The sequence below is a fragment of the Dysidea avara genome, chromosome 1 (assembly GCF_963678975.1).
Source record: "Dysidea avara chromosome 1, odDysAvar1.4, whole genome shotgun sequence".
Classification (NCBI taxonomy): Eukaryota; Metazoa; Porifera; class Demospongiae; order Dictyoceratida; family Dysideidae; genus Dysidea; species Dysidea avara.
The window spans coordinates 707,339-735,145 of NC_089272.1; the positions used below are offsets into that span (position 1 = coordinate 707,339).

At 36.1% G+C, this 27,807-nt stretch overlaps 1 long non-coding RNA gene across 1 annotated transcript; it reads left to right on the top strand.

The window, feature by feature from the left end:
* Window positions 1-2,136: 2,136 nt before the first annotated feature.
* Window positions 2,137-2,734, top strand: LOC136244954 (uncharacterized). Its single transcript, XR_010695800.1, has 2 exons — window positions 2,137-2,459; window positions 2,505-2,734. It is a non-coding gene; the product is annotated as an uncharacterized lncRNA (long non-coding RNA).
* The last annotated feature ends 25,073 nt before the right edge of the window (window positions 2,735-27,807 follow it).

Here is a 27,807-nt window from a genome sequence, read left to right on the forward strand (position 1 = left end):
AGACAATAAATGTTTAGCTCAAAAGTTTATCACTGCTGCCAACCAAAGACCAGTTGTAGGCTGGTTAATATAATTGTTTTGAGAAACTTTGTGTGTGTTTGTGGGTGGGTGGGCACTGGGTAGATATGTGTGCATGTCTGTGTCCTCCCATCAAGTTTCTATGTGATTAGACACTATGAAACCCACAAATAGTTTTAATCTTGTACAAAATATAGTAACTAATGGTTATAAAAACGGTTGAGAAGATATGCACTGTTTATGGTTTATGGTGATTTTGAGTTGTGCTTCCTTAGAAATGTAATTTACAGAAGGTAGCTACTAAATTTACTGCTGTATGCATTCACCATTGACTTGTGCAGTAGGCATGTGGTTTTATCAAGGCATATTAATGTTGCATGGTTCTTTCGTTCCATCTCACCAAAGAAACAACTGTCCAACTCGTGTCCAACTGTCCACCAAATCAGTAAAAGCGCTTTAATAAGAGTGTTAACCTATGTTTTATGTCACATCGTCAGTAACCCGCACATAGTGTGGTTACATAATACTAGTCCCATGAGTGACAAGGGATTAGATGGAACTTAAGAGTTTCCAATCCAGTATGAGGCATATGTGCACTGAGCGATATTAACACAAAAATTTTTGATACACTACACACTTACTTGTCAAGAGGTTTCAACAAAAACTATGGTACCTCCTCATCAACCACTAATGGATCATGGTGGACTAGTTTGTAAGAGTGAGTGCAGACTCCTTAACTCTCACGCTGAGTCACACATCGGATTGTTGTCTCATGCATGGTTTTCATTGCAATTCCTGGAAAATTAAGCTCTCATGCACAAGTAAGTTAATTTTACACCCCTTGGCAAAGCAATAAACAGTGCTCTATTGGCTAAAAATGGAGAGATATAGCTGAAAATAGCCAAAGAAAGTTGCAAATTTTTACAGGATTTTTTCTACTATGACGAGACCTTACGCATAAGTAAGCAAAGGTTGAAACCTCAGGTCTCACTCCAAGTGCACTTTTTCTAGGTCAGGCCTGCCAACCCTCACGGATTTACCGTGAGACTCACAATTTCACTACCAAGCTCAAGGTCTCACAAGCAGTAGCCCTAAACTCACGGATTTTTAGTTCAGCCTACCAATTCTCACGGATCATCACCGTAAAACTCACGATTTCTTTCACTTTCGGCAAGCTCAGGCCAGAGTCAAAGCTCTCAGAATGCCCTTTTCAAGTTCTCAGGGGATTTCCCCAGGTAACTTACGTAACTGTGGTACAACTAAGCAAGATCACGTAATTACAAAGGCGGGCATTGTGGCGTGGATTTGCCTTCGGCCTTATATTTAATACCATGCAAGATCTGGAGTTGATTTTAAGCGGTCAGAACTCTGATCAGAATACCAACTCTGAAGCACTTGGTTTACACGTCACACAAGAGCACCTGCTTTCCTGGGTTTGTAGCCTACACAAATGGTATGTTCTATGTGTTTGGAGTATTTTATTTGCTTTCAGCCTCTAGGATGAAATTGTCACATCATTACGTAATATTATAAGCACCTAGTGGCTTATATCAAGAACGTTCCATAGTCCGCGGTCACGTGTCACTGAGTTCACATCAATAAAAGAGTAACTGTTTCAACACAGTGACTTCCGAGTAAGTACATTTAGCTGGTGAAATAAGACTCGTGTACACATTTGCTGCAGGTCTAGCGTCAGTAATCTAGCTAATTGTAATCTAGCTAATTGTAGCGTCAGTAATCGTCACTAATCTAGCTATTCCATGCATAGATTAGTGACGCACAACATGTTTAAATCCTATAGCTATTGATGCCCATATGAAGATGTGTATGTGTATGTGTTGCATGGTAAAGGTGGCCTACCTGCCCATTGTATGGGTATGGGGGCTGCTGTGTCTGCCTATAATAATGTGCAGATACAGCAGTCCATTCTGGATGTCAAGACTGAGTCTCAAGATTTTTCTGTTTCCTAGGTTGGCAGGCCTGTTAGGTTGAGGTCTCTGTGAGTGTTCTTATCAGGGCTTCTTCTTCTTTTTACCCTTTGGAAGATGAAAACATGAAGGATAACATAATAGTCCACTTACCATGGCTTGCTCTATGGTTTAATATGATGAATTCTATTTAACGCCCACATCCGCGCAATCACGTAAGAATTGATCTTTTTCCTATGAACCCTGAGCTACTGCAGGTCATGCAGGTACTGAGTCAGCGTGCGACGTAGATCTAGAGGAATGCTGGGTGGTTACACGTACCAGTTCGTGGATCATCCAGAGGACAGATTGCAGTGTGTGGTATGTCACTTCGTGTGTCGCATGACCCTCAGCTCACCCAATGTTGCGGTCACTCCTGCTGCAAGAGTTGTCTAGAGGAATGGAAAAGAACTAGCTCGAGTCATGCGTGCCCGACGTGTAGGCGTAGGCGAGTAATTACTGTTCCCCATCATGGTAAACCGCACAATAAATGACCTGAGGTTAAAATGTCCTAATCAGTCAGGTGGGTGTCCATGGACTGGTACTCTGAGGGAGGTCGACGTTCACGTGTTATCATGTGATACTAACGTGTCATCACGTGATACTAACGTGTCATCACGTAATACTAGCAACATCAGACAATGTTATAATACTATTTCTCTCTTTTTTTCATTTCATTACTTTTGTTTATTTATTTGTTTATTTTTTTAATATTTTTATATTTTATTAAGATCACATCAGAATCATAACCAGATTGTACATTGGGAGGTCATCATTTGCATTATATTTCTTGTCCAGCATGTTGTCAAGAAAAGTTAAGGCAGATCACAAGAAGGTGTGTCTGTATTAGGCACCAGCCTATTATGCTGGCATAATTATGAGCATAATAGGTGCCTGAAAGCATCAAGCATAATAGGCAAAATAATTGTCATAAAATGCATGCCACAGAAAAAGGTTGACTTAGAATAATAGAACAGTGGTGTAATAGTGATTACTGATTAACGTTATAATTAGTACTGACAATGGTAACTTACATGAGTATAAAATGATCTGATTTGATCTCCATACTGACTGATCTTGTCAGACCAACAAATATCAAAGGATGCAGCAACAACATGAGATCAGATTAACACCATTCAGCAGACACTATATATCAACATGTCAAGACATTGACAAGTCAGTGTCAAGATGGACAAGTTGATCAAGTCATTACAAGCTAAAGTAAAGGTAGTCGTATCGTCAGTGTGTGACGTACCCAAATATAAAATGTCGATTTGAGCTACTGACAGATAAGGTGAAAGATAAAGAACTAGTGGCGGATCTAGAGGGGGTTTCAGGTTAAGGAAGTTTTCAATAACTGTCAGGGGCGGATCCAGACTTTTTAAAAGAGTTCCACTCTGGAATTGCAACTTCAGCCTAGTTTTAAGTTGAAGACCAAAAAAAAAAAAAGATGAAGGTAACTACATGCTGAACACTGTAATGGTGCATGATTTCAAAGGCAAAAGTATGACGGTGAAGTTTGGCCTGTAGCAAAAGTCCTAATATAATACACTATGTATAATTCTTGGTAATGTTATCACCCACATGAATCATAAATAAATTAAGGGCACATGCTATTTTCAGAGGGTGCCTCAGCTGAAACTATTGCAACCCCACTGTATCCATCACTGGAACTGTCACAGGCTAAAAGACTGCGAAGGTTAACAGATGAAATTCTCAAATTGATAGAGAGTAAAGTAATACTTAGTGTTCCCTTATTAAATGAGCAATGTCAACAAGATGTTGAAGAGATGTCACATCAAATTGAAGAAGTGCTCGAAAGATTAGACTTAATTGAAACACTTAATATTACCAGAGATAGTAATATTACTGAACACCTATCAGAGACGGTTGAGGTAAATTCTGACCAATCACAATTATTACATAGGTCTGACGAGGTGTATTACAATACTACAGGGTCTCTTGATTTGGATATGTCATGGTCCCAAGAACTTCACCAGTTATCATCATGTGATAATCAGGTGTAGCACCAGTAATTGTGAAGATGAGTAATTTGTCTGAGAAGGTAAAGAACAAAGAAACATGGTACAGTGAACTCTTCTTTACTTTCAAGGGAGAATATAAAATGTCACTGAAGATCATTTGCAGTAAGAATAAATTAAACTATCTGTGTCTTGTATCTCATGAAGGGTCCATATGATGACAACCTAGCTACAACAATCAGGTCACTGGCCATTAAGAGGAACATTTACAATAGATCTAGAACTACTCAGCCAACTGAGCGATGTCAAACACATGCAAGCTCAGAAATATTTTTACAAGAGAGAGGAATATATCTTACCAAAACAGTACCTGGTCGGGTTGACTGAGTTTTACAAGTCACTGTTGACTAATGACTAATCACTCATGACAGTGTATACGTTAGAGTTGATCATCATTGTGTTAATATGTGACCCAATTTTTGAAAACCATCCTTTTCTGCACATGCAAAAGTTGCAGGAAAACTCATTAGAAAGTTTCAGCATTTTTAAAAAAAAATCATTTTTTTGCACATTTGGATAAAGTAACTATTAAACCTTCTTGCTGCAAAGTTTCATAGTCAAAGCTTCTTTTTCCTAGGAGATATGAATGATTACATTAAGCCATGTAGCACTTTTTACATGCTTTGGACAGCAATTAACTTACAAATTGGGTGATTTGTTCACATTATGGAATGGATAAAACTAAGAGTTGAGGAATGATACAAGTTATTTAATTGAAGAAAAGATCCAATAACACTTCATTCAACTATCAGAAATATTTTTTCGTATATTTTAGATGGTGGGAATGGAAATATTTGTCAACAAAGTGATTTGTCACCATTTGTCACACTTAATCACTCACAGAACTCAATGCATTACTGTAAAAAGTTAGTTTGTAATGTACTAGACAGTAAATTGGCTGAATGCTTCAAGATATATATCAAACTAAAATTTTAACACAAGATAGATAAACACCCAGTGCTTCATTTTAGCTTTAAAAGATAAAAATGACCAATGTGCAGAAAAGAATGGTTTTCCAAAATTGGGTCACATATGGTGTGTACTCATACTAGACCTAGTAATACATTGCATTGAATAGTTGTGTATAACTATAAGAACAATTTCTCATTTCTGTATGTATAACATAACAATTCACAGCATAACGGCACCACCTCTTGTTAAAATAAAATAGGCTTTGAGATTAATTCAAAATGCAGTGACTCACAGTATGTTTACTTAACTTTCTTGTGGAAGGGCCATCCTCCTCCCTGACCCCCTTAATAAAATGCTTTGCATGTTGAGTCTACTTGGCACACTATTATAAAAAAAAAAATTTTAGCTCTAAATTTTATTAGCTAGCACCTCTACCCCTCTATAGATCCACCCCTGAATAGGCCCGAGTCAAATATGCTCAGGTTATTGCCCAAAATGCTTTGAGAAATTTGCCTAATTTTTCACCTACATATTATGCTCTTCAGGTGTTCCCATTATGCTTGTAGGTTAGCAACATTTCATACAATTATATTGGAACATTTTAATCAGTGAGTACTCTTAGAGTATTTCACTATAAAGTGGTGACTGTTTTATTAGAGAGTATCAATCTAATGAGTTGTGTACAATGCATTTTGAGTGTTCTTTTACAGTGTGCAGTTTCCACAGACTATTCTTAATAGGGAGTATTGATCTATTTTCATGGATTCAAGCTGTATAGTTTATATGGTGGCTTTTTATTATGCTGGCATATTTGACGCAGACCTACCCCTGAACTACATATGTACTCTCTGCTTTCTCATGAATTCTGATATGCTTGCATAGCTTCAGATCATCTGACTGCTTTATTGAAGTATATGACTCAGTTTTGCAGGTATTTACTGGTAGTCTGTAGAGAGAGATTTTCCTCCTTGTTATAGGGAAATCTGTTTCTAGCTGATTGTTATTTCTTGACTGGCATATTCTTATTTGTGTCCATGACAAATTCCTTTGTATTTTTTAAAAATGGAAGATCACACATTTGAGGATGTATCCATTCATTGGACTGGATTACTGGACTGGACTACTGGACTGGATTACTGGACTGGACTACTGGACTGGATTACTGGACTGGACTACTGGACTGGATTACTGGACTGGACTACTGGACTGGATTACTGGACTGGATTACTGGACTGGACTACTGGACTGGATTACTGGACACATAAAATTTGCTCAAACACCTTTTTCAACCACTAAAAGTGATTACATAGAGTACTCATGGGGCTACTGAGGCTCTCATTGTCATATTAAAAGAACAAAAAACAAAGAGGCATGCACATACAGTCTATTCTTTTTAATTAAGGCTTTAATTAAGTATGTTTGAAAAAGTGCTGTGGTTTTGGTAGTCTATGTAATGGTACGACTTTGGTTTTACTCTTGTTACACTCACTGCATTTTTTTGCAAATATGTGCAACCTTACCTTCTTGTTTGAAAGTGCACGCACATTAGGAAGCTTAATATGTACCACTGCACACTTGTTGCTATTTACAAACATTATAAACCAAAGAAAGAGCAAGCAAAGCTGAAGTGAATGCACAGGCCATAGGTGATTTTTATGTTACAGTAACATAATGTAATTGCATGGTGTAAAATGTATATATGGTGTGCTATTTTACAAAAGAATGCTAGAGAAGACAGACAGATGCATTAGTAGTGTTAACAGTGCATAGTGCTTGAAATATTAGTAGCAGTAGGAAATTTTATTTTTTGATAACAAACTGCACTAAGGTTTTAGTGCAATCTTTGTGATTAATGTACAAGTTTTATGTCTTGCGGTGAATGGTGTCAGTTTCTAAAACACTTTTTAGTTATGTTTAGTGATAAAACATAAGAAAACAAAAAAAAATCTGAGTCCAGTAGTCCAGTCCAGTAGTCCAGTCCAGTAGTCCAGTCCAGTAGTCCAGTCCAGTAGTCCAGTCCAGTAGTCCAGTCCAGTAGTCCAGTCCAGTGAATAAATACACCCCACATTTGAGATAATTGTGGAAATATGATGATTCTTTGTGTACAAAACCCTAGGAGACATTGTGCAGTAATACACCAATGATTATATTCACAGAGTGAGACTGACATGTGCAAATGAATAAGCATATATAACCGGCGACATTTTGTCAACCTGCACTTGTTTAAATGTAACACACTGTACAATTAGATTGGGTAAACTGAAAAGGTACAGTGAAAAAGGTGCGTATAGATGTCAACTACAGATTAGTTTTTGCTGATGCACAAATTTGATAGTCTATCCCTATAGCACCACATCTATAAGTAGATACTTGTTTCATTATTACTTCAGTACATCCCTAGCCTGCTATATAGTACAATGAAAAGGCGACTATCTGAAAGTCAAACTGATAGTTTTTTAATAGAGTATTTTGTCAACAGGTGTATGTTCTATTAGAGTAATTGAACAAATGGATGCTTAACACACTCTCCCTATATCAGTTCAGATAATTGACTCTCCATTGTATTGCTGTATATAGTTTTGATACCAACCACACTCAAACCAATACATTGTACCTACCACAAAATGGTGCATGTACATAGTTACACTGCATTTGCTACAAGATTACTTTTCTGTGAAGGCCAGTTAACTGCTTAATAAGAGCAAGAAGAAGTATGCCTACCCTACAAGTACATGTGACATACACACCACTCTGTATCATCAATCTCCATCATTATCATAATACTATATCACAAATTATTTGGGGCAATAATGCACTAGTATAGCATCCCATTTCTACTGTCAAGTGATATGTACATGGTACTATGGTAAACTGTATCTGTAATACTCCAGTACTTTGCCAGGAGCAGATTTAATATTTAAGGGTTTCTTGGTATGCTAAAGCATCCCACAGAGATTTTCACCATGTGCCAGCTATACCTATACGAGGTGTTAATGAAAGGATGGAAAGAGGATAAGTTTTCATGGAATCAATAAGATACACATAAATCTTAAGAGGAGAATCTAAGTACTCTTAAGTACTTTGATAGAAAACAAAAGAACTGTAATCATAAAACTTGCTAGTAGGGACCCGCCAATTATGCTCATAATTTTACCTATTATGCTATGCTGCACTGCTCAAAAATTTACCTATTATGCTTAAATTATGCCCAATTATTTATGCCTCAGTTCTCATGCTCTGCTAATAATTTCATAAATAATAAGTGGCTGAAGCACAAACTTACTTGTCAAAATGCATATCACAGAAAAGATCGATATACTCTAATAGAACAGTCAGCTATGTGATTGTTCTATTAGAGTTACTGACTGTTCTATTAGAGTATATCGATCTTTTTGTGATAGCTATTTTTATAAGCAAGAATTCGTACTGTTACAAAATATTCTACCTATTGTGCTAGCATTATGCTCAATGCTTTCAGGTACCTATTATGCTCATAATTATGCCAGCATAATCGGCGGGTCCCTACTTGCTAGTACCCAGCATTCATGCCATTGTGCCAAATGTCATTGTTGATATTCTATGCACTGATCCATCCATTCCAAAACTTGTATAATTATAACAATGATACCTTCAGCTTCAGATAACAACAGTGAAGCATTATGGATCTTTTTGTTACATCTAAAGTGGGTCTAGCTAGTACCAACAGGGGGTCTAGCTAACAGGGGGTCTAGTACCAACAGTGGGTCAAGTGGGTCAACAGGGAGTCTAGTACCAACAGTGGGTCTAGCTAACCTTTGTTAGAGGACAGTAGTACTCTAACAAAGGCTTTTGTATGTATAGGATTGATAATTAGAGGACAGCCATATGCTTTAATAGAGCAGTCAGCCCTTGTAGACCTAGTTAAATGTTATTATATATATCAATAACTCCTTGTTCAGTAGATGAACAGAGGTCTCAGCACTTCATAATTGTTGTAGTAGTGAAGTGAGTACAGAGCATGATGGTACAGCAAAGGGAAGGGTGGATAATTAGCTTTATCAAGAGATGTAGCTAACGTTTCTGTGGCTTGTCATGATTTCATTACTTGAATCAAAGTCTATTACCGATATATCTATCAAGATATTATATAGTGTTGTTACAAACATATGATACTAATCCATAAAACTTAAATTGAGCATAATAATTATTGTGTATCCTAACACTATAGATCGTAGCATTATGAAAATTTTTAAGCACAAGGCTTATGTATTGGAGTTGCAGATAAGTTCTAATTGAAGTGGCTTATGCTGTTAAAAACACAATATTATATGCAATATGTCAAGGGTAGGGTTTAGGTTAGGTGTAATGACCTGTCGAATCAGATAAAATTAAAAGCACCTCTTTGTATGAATTATTGCCAACAATAAAACTTTTAACCCGTGATTGAAAGTTCTATGGCACACTATATAGGTGAATGTTCCCAAAATTTGCAAGGTGTGAAGGATGCCACATTCTGCTACTAATGAGAGATAGAGTTGCTAAAATGTTTCAACAATTGAAGTAGCCAGGGTTGCTTGTGATAACTGGTTTGGCAGGAGACAGCAATGACATTGGGTCCTCCTACACTGGCTACACCCAGGGGAAAAACAATGCTGGAAACAAGGTGTAATTTATTGTTATACAGGTACTTGCACAGGTGCCACTAACCGGCACCAGCGAAGTGAACCAAGACTATGGTTACAAACAGGATCTGACATAAGTAGCAGTGTCTTTGGCAGGTTTCTTGGCTACTTGCATCGCCATGTGATAACTGGTTTGGTAATTAACGTATCTCTCTGAATTGAATGATGTACTACAACATTCATACATCAATGGCCTAGATATACTTAGTCTAATTAGCTACGTAATACTGTTCTACATATTTATTGTCAGCTATTTCCTACATTGCCAAACTGAAGAGATCACTTCTGCTAATTCTGGCAATAGCCTAGAAATTGCCAATGATGTAAATCACAAATTACCAAAAATGGCAACTTTTGGGCATATTCTAACTCTATTGGCAAATCTCCTAATTCTACTTGCAAATCTTAGTTTGTGAGTTTGAGGTTACAATGTCCTAACCAGTAAGCATCATTTTGATTGTGGGTTTCAATAAAAAACTATGAAATGAAGAATTACTGCAGCAGTGTAACATGTTCCAGGTTAATGGCATCTCACTATACCTACACACAACTTGTACTATACATCTTTTACATGTGTATGTATGTTTGAGATACATCAGCTGTACAGTCGCATGCCAATTTCCATGAATTGTTTTGCCTTCTGCATTGCATGATTTGTGACCGAGCTAGGGCCTGCAAAAATAGGGCATGTGGGGACATAAAATTTGCTTACTTTTTCAATTTTTCATGGATCACAACTTTTAATGGCAACTTGCTATGACCATGCTATTTTCAGTTCTTTTAAATATTTAATTAGGTATAAGATACAAGTTATAGATACAAGTATTGTATTTCAATACTGAGATATGAGTGATAGTGTGGCGGGGTGTAGTTACAGGTCTGGTCACATTTATTGATTTATGTGTATAATACTCAAAACATTATTACTATATTGTTATTATATTGATTTACAAACTTGATGGTGTGACCAAATTAAATTAATGTTAAATAAACCACGTAGGCATACTTAAATACTGAAGGGTATTGACAAACACAAAGAAGTGTTCAAAATCGAATTACACCAATGTAAAACACACAAGGGTGTTTTTGTTGCATCATCACAGGTGTGAGTGGGTATTTAGCAACAACAGCATGCCAGTACACTAACTTCTAGTACATGCACATGTGATGGTTAAACAAACATAACAGTATGCTACTACATAGTTAAAGCAGGTATTTTTACATTTTTATCTTGTCTACTGCACATACTAAACTAATAAAATAGTATTTGTGATAGCTATGATCATAATATACAAGCTAGTCTACTGTCCTGCTACAAAATAGTACAGTATCATAATTATATGCATCTTATTAACAGGACAGAAGGCTTGTATGATTAGCTACCACAATTACTATTCCAGGAACATCTAAGTTCAAACTCAACATGCTTGAAACAATTAATGCAAATCTGTTGACATAGAAAATTTGCCCATAGCTTCTTTGTCAAGTAAATGGTTTGAATGGTCACTTGCAGGAGATCTCTGCCTACACTAGCTGCACAATGCAAAGTGATGATCAGTTAGCATTATCAAAAATTCCTAGATTATTTAAAATTGCTTGAGCACACTTGAGTAGGGTTTGGGTGATGAGACTAGCTACCTTGCTACTATAGACACATGAAGATTCAAATTATACTGTATATGTATAGCTACATGAATAATAATTGTATATACACATGAAACATTTCATGACTCACAGAACAACCCCATGAAATGATTTTCGTGGCACATTTCATAGGAATGATTTTACTTTTCATAGCAAAGTGATCTAGTATATAATTACAAGTGATTGTGTCTCAATGAGCACACAGTTATAGTATGTTTGTGTACACCATTGAACCCTCGTTTCTTGTTAATAACTCTTGTTACATGCACCAATTTAGTGGCGCTGTGAAGCCCTTTAAATGCCAGAACTGTTTATCAAAAAGTGCTTTGATACAGGCAAGAACAAGTGAGTTATGAGGCTTTTAAAACACCCCATACATTAAATTTTAGTATAAATGATTCAGGCGTGCAAACATGTTTACAACATGAAAACATGCCTGTTCCAGTATAAAACTATTGGGAGTGAACACATGTTTACCTCTTTGATATTGCTTATTTCAGGTGAACACATACTAACTATAGGGTAGTGCAATACTTTAACATTTACTGTACAGGCTATTTGCTATCAGCATTTCTTCTTTTTTGTAGTTTATTACTATGCATCTGTGCGGATGTACTCAAATGGAAATTTACTGTTCATAATATCTCACACACATGCACCTTCAATGCCACCCACATGGTGGCATTGAAGGCACCTTGTGGCACCTTCCACAAAATTAAACAAACACAACCTCCCCAGGCATGCTTCTTTGTTCGAGAAGGAAGGAAAATTCACTGAAAAATGATCGTCGGTAAATTCTTTCGTCACCGCAACGTAAACAAACGTCTGTAACTTTGGAATCTTTTCGTGTATGGAAATGAAACAAAGATTTTTGTACTCCCTATGGACAGGCAAACACGATGATGCCCAGGATATATCCATTGGCGGCTTATTTCGCCCACCAGCGAGGTGTCATTATCAGTGTAATAAAATGGTGCAAATATGCTTGTTTTCACCTCAAAGTATTTTCAATAGAGGCTTTAGGAATCCCAGAGACTTATTGTGTACATGGCTGCAACCATTTTTACATAGCTTTCCTTCTTTATGTCTTGACACAAGAGTACTAGAGGTGGTGGCACTTGACAAGGGTACATGTGAGCTAGAAGCAGTACTATATGATTGTCTCTTCATTCAACATGGATTCTATTCCTGGTGAGTACGTACTCACATGGAAATTTACTGTTCAGTCATAATATCTCACACACATGCACCTTCAATGCCACCCACATGGTGGTCCGTAGCCTTGTGTTTCCATGAAAATGACCTTGACCAGTAACATTTCAGTCAAATCTTAAAAGTGCAACTGTCGATCACACGTGTAGCTAGATTGGTGTTGCAGTTAGTAGCCAAGACTGATCAGACACTAGAGGTGGTTCAACTTAGAAATGTGACCTCATATATACAAAGGGCTGGAGTGAGACATGAACACCAGCTGGCTTTGTAGATACCTAGGTAGATATACTGCTTAGAGATATTTCAAATGGTATAGCAAACTTATTTAATCAGCTATCTGTTTTAGGTTCTTGACACAGTTTAAAGTCATCGTGTCATGTTATAAGCATCCTTACCAGGCTTGACCTCTTGCTATACATCAGGCTTTAGGCCAGGATTGGCAGCTATGCAGTATGTATGGTACAGCAAGGGAGTGATACTATAGGAGAACTACTATATAGAGGAATAATAGTTAACCTTCTATTATAATCATGTGTTGTGTATTTGGGATATTATATGTGTGTGCCTGCATGTGACTGGATCTTGGAAAACCTAATGAACACTGTCCACTGTACTAATGAATATTTTAATGCCAATCTTCTGTCATTCACTAATGAGATTTGAGATAATGATGACTGTAATAACCGTAGGTGTATGGTAAACCTTTTAGCAGGAATATGTTGAACATACAACTATGTAGGTTAATACAGTCATTGCTTGGACAAGCCTTGCTGATGACAACTTCAGAGAGTAGATTCTGAGATTTCCTAATCTGCATTAAGCCATTAGCGTATCTCACTGACCAAAGTAGTTAGCATGTCTCAACAACTATAGTTTTGTTACTTGTATCTGCACTTTTCCCAAATTTTAATATCTCCAGTAAGCATGTTTGGCCACCAATGTTGAGCACACAACATTCCACATGAGGCCATACATTTTGTACAAAATGATGAGCAACATTTTAGAAAAATATTTTTACATGTACAAAGCTACAAGCAGTAATATTCATGTGTCTAGCACAAGCCTCTATGCCTCTAGCAAGATAGTCTCATCATCTTAACTCTACCTCATTAGCCTCAATTGATTATCTCTACCTCAAACACACAGCTACAAGCACCAGTGCAGTACTTCAACACTTTCATAGTTGTCTGGCTACAATAGAAACTACACAGTTCTATCAGTTTCTATGTAAGCTCTTATCATCTGTTTATAATGTATTGCTCATACTGAAATGTAATGTTCTTGGAATAGTAATTATACATGTGGTAGTGACTTATGTAAACTGTCATACTACAAATTAACAAATTTAATGGCTTGGGTAATAACTGTGTAATTAGTGGTGTATAATTCCTGTATAATTAGTGGTACTATTATAATAGTAGCACATAGTGCCATGGTCATATCCTACAGAGACCCCACTCTGAGGCAATATGAAACAGGGCAATTGTGTACTTGTAACATTGGCAATGCATGGACATTTAAATGCAAATAATCTATTATCAGAATATTATTTTAATACAGGTGAATGCTCTATTGAAGTATTTTGACTGTTTTAGTGGAAGGATCCAACACAATGCTGAAAACAAACATTATGCTGTAATATTCAACCTGTACACATGATGACCTTTATCAGGCATTTTCCATTGACTGTTCCTATTCCCACTTTTCATTCCTGTCTTGTTCCCATTTTCCTAGCATTCTATATACTGACTTCTGGCTTTGGTTATGCTTTGGTTATGCTTTGGTTACTGCACAAAGGTAAACACAGCACAGTTTGACAAATGCAGCACTGTTTAAACAATAGAACATACTTGCAGTACTGAAGTGTGCAGCCAGGTATACAATAGAAGCTTTCTACTTTGATATTTTCACCCAAAGTACAAAATACGTACCCATGATTTTTCTTCAATGAAGAATCTTTCCTCAATCATTAAGCACAGAAGCAGATATTGGGGAAAAGCTATAGCTTGGTGGATTTACAAATTCATAGCAAACACATCACTATAGAAACTGTAGCACGACACCTCTAAGGATTTTGCTAATTAAAATAAATAATAAATGTTTCATATCTAGCTATATTTCTGGACAATATTATTAAGCTTCAGATAAAGTACTAGTATAAAAAACAAAATAGGAAAGTTATAAATTTAAAACAAAAGCAAAACATTACAAAAGTGCCACTCTAGTGACCTACCCCTATACTTTGCAATTGCCGTTTGATTTGGAATTATCAATTTTGGTTTGAAGAACCTAGGAAAAAAGCATACACAGCTAAATGTTTAATAATATTTGAAACTAGCATTACTACTACTATTGCTACTGCTACTACTACTACTATTACTACTAATTTGTTGCAATGATCCTACTAGCTTGCATGATTCTTCTAATGTTTCCTGTGCTTAGTTTCGCACCAATAGTTTTTACCATACATTTTTTGACTTTGTGATAACATTTATTTTAGATCAGTGAAAACAGCTTTAATAATAACATACATTTTTAATGGATCTAATACATATATTCTTATATATTCCTGCATCTACATCATGACAGTATTTTCATTGTAAAACCATCATACAATAATCTTTTTCCCTGAAATTTTTCTCCTTGTGCCTAAATGGTGTAGCTAGCTACCCAGTGAACTTCTAAAAGTTGTAAATAATTGAGTGATTCTATTGTAATAAAATCTTACACATTTATTCATCCATTTTGCAATTTTAATTACATCATACTTCTAATTAGATTATTTAATCAACATGCCATTTACACCACTAGAAAGTGCATAATTATGTAGAGAAGTGCTGCTGGTGATGATGCCTGCAACTATACAAGAGTTATTTAAGGTTATAAAGCAAGGAGCATAATTGTTTGGTTAACGGAATTTGTAACATTTGGGAAACCAAGGGCTAAGCCAATTTTAGTTTGTGCTAACTTTAGAACAGCAAACTGGATGTTGAATTAATGTGTTGGCACAGTCTTTGACGAAACTGTTTAAAACACCTTTGCTCATTCAGACACAGATAGATGTTTAACACGCACATGCAAGCGACTGTAGACACAAACATGGATTTTATGAATGATTGAAATGTTATAATAAAATTTTCTTTTACAATGCTGCATGAATCTGTATGCTCTGTTTATTTCTGTGTTACATACTTTGATGTTAATGATTTCATAAGAACTGTGCTACTTAAAGTGTTTCATAATCATTGCAATCTTATTTATTCACCAGATGATGTTAGCCACTCACCACAACAATGTCGTGAACAACTTGAGCACAGCACATTGTTATTAGAGCAAGCCAGTATTTTTGAATCAACTACCACAAAGGCTTGCTGAAATTCTTGATTGTAGGAGTATTAGGCAGTTGAGCAACTGTAGAAACCAGATCTATGAATTGTGTGTCAAATATACTATCACATAGTGATACTAAAGATCACAGTGATACTAAAGGGTTTAAAGAAAGCAAAACATTTTCCTCACTATTAGTTGAATTGTTCCCTACTTTTGGAACTGGGAAGAACATTCACTCTTAGTAGCAACTATTGAAAAAGTGGCATTGGACAAAGTGAAGATAGAGTTTGAAGGCTTTACCAGTAAAATAGCTAGAGCACATATTATTAGCAGTTCATTTTCAGCAGAGCTATAGATGTCACCCAATTGTATTCCATTACATGTTGTTTTGGGTAAATCCTATACATCTCTTACTGTAGAAGAATACTTACAGTTAAAACATGTTTTATGCACATCTTTAAATATTGAAAAATATGCTGCTCATCCGTTTTCTTGTTCTTGTCCACATACTCACATTTTATTTGGTATATACCTAAAAAAGTTGTTGGACAGATAATCACAGCAGCAAAAAGGAATAAGAAACATCATGATCTTTATCATGTAAAATGGTGAAAATTGATGTAGACAAAGTGGAAGATGGTAACTGTCAACTTGGAGTGGTAAGATGATATATAATATGTGACCCACTGAGAAAGAACTCAATTAGTTTCCTTTTTTATTCTGCTTTGCAATAATGCACATTAAAATATGTAGGATAAAATGCTGTAATAATTTTATGTATATATTAATAAATAATGAAACAAGACTCAACTTACAATGCCACTATATTTGCCTCATGAAAAGTAATACTATTTTTGTTACATTTTTGCCACTAAGCAAACCTGAGATTAGGTGTTTGTTTATATACGTATGTATGTAATAGCTATACCACGGGCATGAGTGCTTTGCCTGATATATATATGCACAAGTACGAGGGACACAGGCCCGAGTGCGAGTGCGTATATACAGGCAAAGCATGAGTGCCCATGGTATAACTAATATGTCCTACTTTAGCATGTAGACTCACCTAATTGGCAAAATCTTTAGTTGCTATACCTTTCTCTTATATAAGGAACCAAGTAAGCTGTGATTGAAGTTTGCCAAATAAACTGTGATTGTGGGATTCAATTTTAATACATCAAACAGTAGTTTGATTTTATTATTGCTAATATAGCAATTTTAAGAGACTAGTGTTAATTATGTTACTTTAATTGCTACATTTACAAAAGTAAAAAACAAACTACTGCTAATGTATTAAAATTGAATCCCACAATCACAGGTTGTTTGTCAGAATTCAATCCCACAATCACAGCTTGCTTGATTCCCTATATAAGAGAAGAGGATAACAGTATAACATCAAAGAAATCTGATGATTTCTGGATATAGTGTGCACTCCTATTAGATGTACAATGTCTCAAGTTAATGAGATATACGCACTGGTGATATGCAGTGCGTATATCTCGTCAAGGCAGTGTGTAATGAGATATACGCACTGCCTTAACAAGATATATACACTGCCTTAACAAGATATACGCACTGCCTTAACAAGATATACGCACTGCCTTAACAAGATATACGCACTGCCTTAACAAGATATACGCACTGCCTTAACAAGATATACGCACTGCCTTAACAAGATATACGCTCTGCCTTAACAAGATATACGCACTGCCTTAACAAGATATACGCACTGCCTTAACAAGATATACGCACTGCCTTAACAAGATATACGCACTGCCTTAACAAGATATACGCACTGCCTTAACAAGATATACGCACTGCCTTAACAAGATATACGCACTGCCTTAACAAGATATACGCACTGCCTTAACAAGATATACGCACTGCCTTAACAAGATATACGCACTGCCTTAACAAGATATACGCACTGCCTTAACAAGATATACGCACTGCCTTAACAAGATATACGCACTGCCTTAACAAGATATACGCACTGCCTTAACAAGATATATGCTCTGTCTTAACAAGATATATGCACTGGTAGCAGTGCGTATATCTCATTAACATTTTGAGTTAGTGTGATATGTGATATATATGCACTGGCTTTCCTTTGATCTGAGGTGAAAGTGGTACATGTTACAATAAACTGTAACTTTCTTGTCAACATTGAATAACCTTCTAGTTTGTATGTAAGCTTGAGTGGAGCTATACCTTGGTTATGTAGTCAGTTTGTTGTGAATGCAATGAACATACCATAGCTTGTTACACTTGTGAGTTATGATCAATTAAATACATAAGTATACTTGTAGTTTATTTTCAGTACAAATGCAAGCAAACATGCAGGTATACTAGTGAGCATTGTATACCTACTTCAGTCATGTGTAGTGTATAGCCTGGAACACAAAGGAGGACAAAGGGAAGTCCATGACACATGTACTGTATCTGCTACCATTGGCCAAAAGGCTTGTCTCAGGCTATAACAACATTGAAAGATGAAGAAATTCAGTTAGTTAGCTAGTTAGTAGTCAGTTTGCAGTAAAAATTTAATTAGAAAGTTTTAAAATTCCATTAAATTTTTGGAAGGGTTTGGACAGGTACAAGGTACAAGGAAACACACGTAATAGTACAAGATAACATAGAAACAACACACTTAGCAACTGGCGCACCTGTAAGCGCATGCGTAGTTTTGCTGACTAATGGCGATATTTTCCCGAACCAAAAATCAGGACTGTCAAACAAGTTGTTAACATTTCAGACTACTAGTTTGGCTTCTTGTCTAGGTCCTGACGGAGCCATTTGTTAGAAATAATGTTTCTAGTGCTTGTGATATCAATTTAAAAATTAATTTTGTGACCACAGTGTCTTGCTTTAAGCCATATTGTAGTCATATTTCAGCAACTATACACATTATTCACAAATCCTCTTGTCAGTCCCTCACAAGTGATGTTCTTCAAGTCTTAGAATTGTTAGTAAGTTCTCATGTTTCTTCATTGGTCTGATTTTTGGTTCATAGTTTTCACTAATTGGCATAGGGACAACTCATGTTTCCATAACAACATTTGAATTCCATGTCGATTAATGAGAAGTCAAGAATGCATAAATATTTGATAACAAAGCATTAAAAAAATCAAAGCCCTAATCATGAAAAATGATTGATAGTGTACATGTGGGGTTTACAGTATCCCGTAACCTTAAAAAGGAAATATGAGGTAGGACATTTTGGCTAGAAAAACCCAAACCTTCATGATCTCTATTATACAGTACTATTGTACTGTATAATGATATCTGTACAAATCAAGTAACTTGATGATTCCACTGTCTATCACTATAACTACAACAGCTAAAGCTGAAACTTTAGCAGTCAAATTAGCAGCCTATTAATTTTCCCTCTAGATAACAAAGAGGTCATAAAAATCTAGTTGGGTTCTCACTCAGCAGATCATATAATCATTATATTGTTAGTACTGATAAGAGTTGAGTGGAGCTATTACTTGTATAACTCCCTGTACATGTAATTAGGAATTTTAGGGATCATAGATAGCAAAGACTGAAGTATATCAGCTTCCGTATAGGTAACCTGCAGGGAAGCTATTAGGCCTGAGTCAAATATGCTCAAAATTTTGCCCAAAATGCTTTCAGACCAAACTCCACCTATTATACTCTTCAGTGTTCCCATTATGCTTGCATTATAATTATGCTCCTAGGTTAGCAACATTTCTTACAATTATCAGTGAATGCTCTATTAGAGTATTTCACTACAAATTCACTGTTGTATTAGAGAGTATCGGTCTAAGGAGTATGTTATTACTACTATTACTATTAATTACTGTGCAGGCCTCTGTACAGAGTGTACAATTTGAACTAAAAACAAAATTACATGTGTAACTTAACAAGTGTCTTTGAAAGTCATCTATGGAGTTAAATATCAATCACGTGAATTGGAAGGGCATTCCAGAGTCTAATTGCTGAAGGGTAAAAAGAGTATAATTTTGTAGAAATCAATGTTTGTCTCTAGTTGAATGGGTGACCACGAGTGCTCCTTATCACTGGGATTAAATAACTATTGGGTACTAGAACTTTAACAGCATGATGCAGTGTTTTATACAAGAAGACAACCTTTGCTGTATCTCTCCGCTGGTATAGTGTAGGTAATTAATGATAATGACTGTAACATAATATTATTGGTCACACTGGATTATCTCATTACAGATGAATCTTGCCGCATACCTTTGCACTTTCTTTTAAGTTGTGATACCGCTTATGACTATTGATGTGTATTCCAAGATCGGTCTTATTAAACTTCTGCAACAATTAAGTTAAACCATGCATGGTTGGACAGGAGGAGAGACTTCTATGTGAAAAGCTCTAAACAGTATTAGCCTTGCTAGTGATTGCTTTAATATGGTTATTCCAAGTCAGTTGAGAATCTATGATAACTATAGATGCTTAATGTAGGGTAATTCTTGTATGAAGCATTTACCTATAGTATAGGCAGCCAAGATAGGGTGTTTCTCTTTTGATATTCTTAGAAATTCACACTTAGCATAGTTAAATTTTATCTGCCAATCTTCAGCCCATGGTCTAAATCCCGTTGTAGCAGTCAACATAAGAATTGATTGTAGTGTACGGTAGAACATCATCTGCCATACAGTCTCACTTTTGATTTTACTTTGTCTGGGAGGTCATTTATGTAACACAGAAATAATAATGGGGCAAGGAGAGTATTTACAGTATGTATAAAACATTTGAGTGCTCTATTACAATTTCCACTGACTGCTCTGTTAGGGTGTATCGATCTATTTTCATGGAATTAAGTTCCATAGTTTGAAATATCCACCTAATATTCTAGCATTATGCATTCCAGCCTATTATGCTATTTATTGTGCTGGCATATTTGACACAGGCCTAGAAGCCACCGCGGGTCACACTTTGGGTTGTCAGTGAAAAATACAGTATAGAGATAAAGGTAAGTCCATGATGCATGTATCTTACATACTGCAGTATGCAAAATGTTACCTGTTGGGCTGAAGCAACGCAGATAAATAATAGTGAAACAATCAAGCTCAAGCCTTCACCACCTTGATTTCACAACTTTCTTACTCTGCAGTGGTGGATCTATATGGGTTTTCCATACATTCAACAAAACCTCCCAGTATAATTAACTAACTTTGTTGTTGCGTTATACCTCAGCAACACTTTAGTTTTCACCTCCAAGTGCATTGAAATATTGTAATAGAGCAGTCTAGTAACTAAAATGAAGAACAGTACAAGAAACATCTCTGCAATCAATCCAGTTGTTACGGAAAATAGGGGTGGATAAGCATAATAGCCAACACAACCACAGGGAAGCTGCACTGATTGCAAATCAACATCTTGTGAAAAAGAACTGGACCACATGGAGAACAAAATGATACGTGTATCAGGGGCGGATCCAGAGTTTCGAAAGAGGGGGGGCACCTTTCTGAAAAACAGTTGAAGACCAAAAAAACTTGCTGAAAACCAGTTGAAGACCAAAAAAAAAAAAAAAAAAAAAAAAAAAAGGTCACAACAATAATAGCTAGTTATCCTTACCTACTATATCACATCTGTTATGTAAAATAAAATCCTATTTGTAGCTTCATAGGTAAGCTACACTGCCTCATGAACATTGTGACTGCTTTATTAGAGTAATTGACTGCTCTATTAGAGTATATCGATCTTGTATGCAATTTCTTGAAGGGGGGGGGGAATTGGCCCCAAATGCCCCATCCTGGATCCGCCACTGTGTATTGTATGTATTACAATTGGAGAAATGGTACATCTGGGATGAAGCAACAATGAAACAGTGAGCAAATCAAGCCCATAACCTTATCCAATGTTGAGTTATGAGGCATCAGTTAGTTAGTTAGTTAGTCAGCATAAAAGTTTTGTTGAATAGAAAAATTTTAAAATGTCATAGAAACTTTTGGAAGGGTTTGGGGTTGGTCTGAAGGACATTTTTGGGCCTGGCTGTACCTAACCAATACTGCCAAGTTGTCATGAAGGGAAATTGAGGCTGGTTTTGGAGTGATAATGTTTGGCTAGAAAAGCCCAGTTCTGCATGATCCCTACTATACAGTACTACCATACTGTATGATAAAAGGGTAAATAATGAGCTATAGAGAAAAATCTGTTAGCAACAATCCAGCCAGCTGTCCTTAAGTTGAACTAACTCAGTTATCAGTTGTAGCCATTAATCAACTTTCTAACTTTATAGCAATTAAAGCTCTATGTGCATTAATTTTGCATTTACTAAAATTAATGCTCAATGACATTATTTTCATATCTCAGGCTCACCTCATAATCATCTGATCATCTGTCTAGTACAACTACTACCACATATGATTTTTTGAAGGGGTGATTTTCGTGGATTGGCAACTATCCATGAAAGTTTCCATCTACGAATTGACACCATCCAAAATTTGAGGGGAAAATGTTTTGCCTTTTATGTGTTCATAATATTCAAACAATGCCATTTTGATTTAAAGTTTCCCTTGAAAACTCCTGCTACATGGTATACGTAATTAATAACCATATACACATGTAGTTTTTTTCACTTTCATTACTTGTGGACTGATAGTTGATTGTTCCTACATAAACACTGAAAGGTTGAGGTACACTTTGTTTGTCCCAATAGTAATAAGATTGTGAAACTTTCTTTAGTCCATCAGTTCAATATGTACTGGAAGGCTCATACAGTGTTAATGAGTGTTTAATGCATTTCCTCAAGAGTCAGTAATAGAGATGTAGGGATGGTCTATATGGATGGTCTAAATAATAAACATATATGATAGGTGGTATTTCTGAGAAAGACTGTTAATTTGCTGTAGCATGAGGTACAGGTTATGCTTGAACAATTTCATTGTATTTCTTGTGTGTTTTGTTAGCCTTGAGCCTAGTACGATAACTTTGCCATTCACAATGTTGAAATAAACTTTACGCTTAAATGTTTCAATGTTGCTATAGAGTGAAATAGAATAAGAGGTTTCACCATTCCTTGTGGAATACTTTATTACATACTGTTCCTTCCTTATCTGTATAACTATGTGACCAAATGTTAGTAAAAATTGTTGACCTTTGCATTGACTTTTCACATTACTCATTCACTCTACAGCTATGCTACTGATTTGCTTGGGCTATTTTCATGTGTAGATTTTTAGAGAACTGTGCCTGGCCCTGGGAATTCTCTGACACTTTGAAATACCTCTGGACAGTTGGAACATGAGTCAAACAGTTGTCCAGATGTATTCTATGTGTATTTCTTTTACTTTGAGTGGCACTGCTGGTATTTAGGCTGGACTCCATATGACCTGCTCAGCTCTATTTTCTGTTGATATACTAATTGTCCGTCCACCTACCACCATCGATAGTAGTGTGCTTGTGTTACTGTTATGAACAAAGTGCTCCTGATCATGGTTGTAACAGTATAACTAGCTAGCTAAGGACTAAAGTGGGTTACACACTGTAGTTGGCTGCATTCATAGAGAAAAGGTCCCTAGAGGGATAGTTGTCTAATAAATAAATTGTCTAAATATGTCGCGACGATGGGTTTCCCAAATATATGTACTGTTGGTTAGTATACATGCAGTGCAGTATGGGAAGCTCAACATGTGTTACATCTTTAAAAGGTTTTATCTATCTTATACCACCCACTTGTGGTTTATTGTGTTGGCATTCTTGAGGATATGGTTGTGTTGATTATCCACACTGCCCACCAGTATTGTGGTACTGTGGTGGGTGATGTGTTGTTGGACCTTGTTCTTATTATTAACACTTTACAGTGACCAGCACTGAAGGTCAAATTGAAAGTATTTATTTTTATTACAAGCTGAATTCTGTAATCAAAATTTTCTAGTTTAGACGGTGACCTTACTAAGCAGGTGGCTACATTAGGCAGGTACGTTTGTACAGAATAGTCTATAATCTATTTTCAGTACAAATGCAGCTATACTATAGTGAGCACTGTATACCTACTTCAGTCATGTGCAGTGTATAGCCTGGAACACAAAGGAGGACAAAGGGAAGTCCATGACACATGCACAGTATCTGCTACCATTGGCTAAAAGGCTTGCTTCAGGCTATAGCAACATTGAAAGATGAAAAAATCCAGTTAGTTAACATATTCCAATTTACATAAATTATAATTTTGAGGTAAAGTGCTGGAAGAAACTTTTACACTTGTGTAGGAAGCATGGTTCCCTATACATGTAGTGCTTTATTGAGAATTTTGTAGGAAATATTCCCACACTTTGTAAGAAAGATTCCTACACATGGCACAAAGTGTAAGACATCTTCTTACAAATATAGGAATAATTCCTACACTTGTAGGAATTATTCCTACACATTATGTCATGTGCAGGAATCTTTCTTACAAAATTCAACAGTGTGGGAATATTTCCTACAATATTGCCCTACACGTGTAGGAACCATGCTTCTTACACAAGGGTAAATTTTCATACATCACAGAAATTTTGCTGTGTTTTGAGAAAAACTTGCATTGCCAAAACTGTAAGTTTTGGTTCCTTATTTAGTTTGGAACATGTTAGTTAGTACACCAGCCAGTCAGTTTGCAGTAAATTAAAATTTAATTGGAAAGTTTTAAAATTCTGTTAAATTTTTGGAAGGGTTTGAGGTTACTATGTAAGGTATTTTTGGATTTGATTATTCTTGACCAATACTGCCAAGCTGTTAGAAAGGAAATATGAGGCATGACACTTTGGCTAGAAAACCCCAAACTTTTATAATCCATATTATACATTACTACCGTACTGTATGATAATCACTGTACTGACAAATCAAGTAACTTGCTGATCCCACTGTCTATCACTATAATTACAATAGCTAAAGCTGAAACTTTATCAGTCAAATTAAAAGCCTATTAATTTTCCCTCCAGATAACAAAGAAGTCATAAAGTCTAGTCGGGTTTTCACTCTGCAGATCATATAATCATTGTTAGTGAGTTGGGCGTAGCTATTACTTCTATAACTTCCTGTACATGTAATTAGGAATTTTAAGTTTGATTAGGGATCATAATAGACTGAAGTATATCAGCTGCCATATAGGCAACCTGCAGGGAAGCCATTAGGTAGGCCTGCGCCGATTATGCCAGCATAATTTGGGGCATAATAGGTAACCAAAAGCATCAGCATAATGCCAGCATAATAGGCAAACTTTTTGTGCATTGATTATGTGAGAAGCTGAAACCCTGCCTATTTTGCATGATGCAGAATGGGATAGTGTGCAAACATGGTAAAAATCAGATTTACAGCTACTGTACGTTGTGAAAAAAAGATTAGGTAAAGATCGATATACTCTAATAGAACAGTCACCGCATAATGAAATATTCTAATAGAACGTTCACAGATGCATTTGGTACTCTAATAGAGCAGTCAAGACACAATTTTATATGAGCATATTTGGAGCATAATGGGACACAACTGGGCATAATTGGAGCATAATAGGGGAAATTCTGGAGCGATGCTCAAAAGCATAATAGGCAATTTCAAAAGCATAATAGGCTCAGGCCTAAATGGGGCAAGGAGAGTATGTACAATGCTCTATTGCAATTCCACTGACTGCTCTATTAGGGTTTATCAATCTATTTTCATGGAATTAAGCTACATAGTTTGAAATATCCACCTAATAAGCTAGCATTATGCACTCCAGCCTATTATGCTTTTTGTTGTGCTGGCATATTTGACACAGGCCTAAAAGTCACCACTGGTCACACTTTGGGTTACCAGTGTTAAAGTCCATAATACATGTATCGCACATACTGCAGTATGCAAAGTGTCACTGTTGGGCTGAAGCAACATAGATGCAAAAATCAAGCTCAAGCCTATCAGACAGCCCACACTAACAGTGACAGATCAGAGAGCACACACTACCAGTGACAGAAAGGCATTATCAGGAGCATATCTGGTAGGGTTTTCTGGCAATTCCTTTAGATTTTGCACAGTGCTTGGAATGTGGAGAAAGTGGTACTTTAGGTTTCCAGATTCATGGATGAGAAACTTCAAGATAACCTAAAAGAACTAGCATTATGCATAAAGCATCACATAGAAAGATCATGAGCTGCTAAAGGAACAGGTTTATTTGCAGCTTTAGGAGGTGAAGAAGTGTTTTTATTAAGGTTATCATTAGCTCCAATAACCCTTGGTGTATCCGTTGCTCTTAGTGTTGCTGGTATATAGTATCCACCCCAAAAACACCTTTGCTGTAAAAAAAAAAGGTGCGTCCATGAAACTACAAGTACTTGTAAAACAGCTCAGTAATTGTAGAGAAAGACCTCATGAGAGTAAAAACAACTGGCAACTCAAAGAGCTGATATCTGGAGCGGCCAAGAATAAATCTTATCATACAATTAACTGCCATGCATTGGCTGTAAAATAGGTGCACCCATCAAAGTGAAAGTAACTGGCAACTGAAACAGCTGATATCTGAAGTGGCCAAGAATGAATATATGTTGACATACAATCAATTGCAATTAACAAAAATTTAACATTGAACCTTTATCATTCAGCTGTGTTCTATATTCACTGTATATAGCTGCATCCTAAATTAATTTCTTTTAGCTCTAATTGGCTGGTAATTTGGCCGCCTTTTATAATAGTGTACAGAGCAAAAAAGGCGGCCAAATTACCAGCCAATTAGAGCTAAAAGAAATTAATTTAGGATGTAGCTATATACAGTGAATATAGAACACAGCTGAATGATAAAGGTTCAATGTTAAATTTTTGTTAATTGCAATTGATTGTATGTCAACATTCATTCTTGGCTGCTTCAGATATCTGCTGCTTCAGTTGCCAGTTACTTTCACTTTGATGGGTGCACCTATTTTACAGCCAATGCATGGCAGTTAGTTGTATGATAAGATTTATTCTTGGCCGCTCCAGATATCAGCTCTTTGAGTTGCCAGTTGTTTTTACTCTCATGAGGTCTTTCTCTACAATTACTGAGCTGTTTTACAAGTACTTGTGGTTTCATGGATGCACTTTTTTTTACAGCAAAGGTGTTTTTGGGGTGGATATCACTCATTTTGTCAGTGATAGGCTCACTGAGGGAACAACAAATTGGTACAAATTGATATTTGGAAATGAGCAAGTAAAGTGTATAATTAAAAATATCTTGGGATGCACCTGTTTTTACAGTGTTATAAAAGACATGGACATGGATAACTATTGACTGTTTTATTACACCAGAAGTATGAATTTGATTATACTGACTTTTCTATTAGAGTAGATCTATCTTTACTACAGTATTTACAATATCTCATATCTGCATGTGGTAAATGCTTCAGACACCTTATGCTCAAATGTTTGTATAATTGTCAAGTGTCTAATCAAACAGTTCAATGTTACTACACAGCTAGATTTTGACTGTTCTATTAGAGTAGATTTATCTTTATTGTGACATTCAATACAGTATCTCACATCTGTAGTAAATTAATCCTACTTCAGGTACCTTATGCATGCTCAAAACTAAGCTAGCATAATTAGCAAGTTATGGGTGTCTAAATAGTTCATGGAGCTTTTATTTTGTGTTGCTGGATTCACAATTACCGAAGGCTTGTGGATTTTCTAGGTCACATTATAGAAGATGTAGAGGCTGAAGGTAAAGCAATAAGGCAGCAGCTAATTCATGAGCAGCAATAAAACTTAGCTATAGAGTTACCTCATGCACATTTCTCATAGTATACTTGGGTGTATATATCGAACAAACAAATGTAATAATATAGATTGCATGGATACACAACTTGAATGATAGCTAAAATAATATTTATTTTTACTATAGAGTCCTTAAATAATTAAGTAATTAATTATTTTCATATAACCATTTGTAACATTGCGGTCACAGCTTCAGGATTGTAGTAGCAGAGAAAGGAATGGAGGACTCATGATCAATCATCAAGACCTGGGGAGATGGAAACAGTACTACACACCCAAAAGGACATCAGAGTATAGTATATGCAACCAGTGCATGAGACCACAGCCTTGATCACC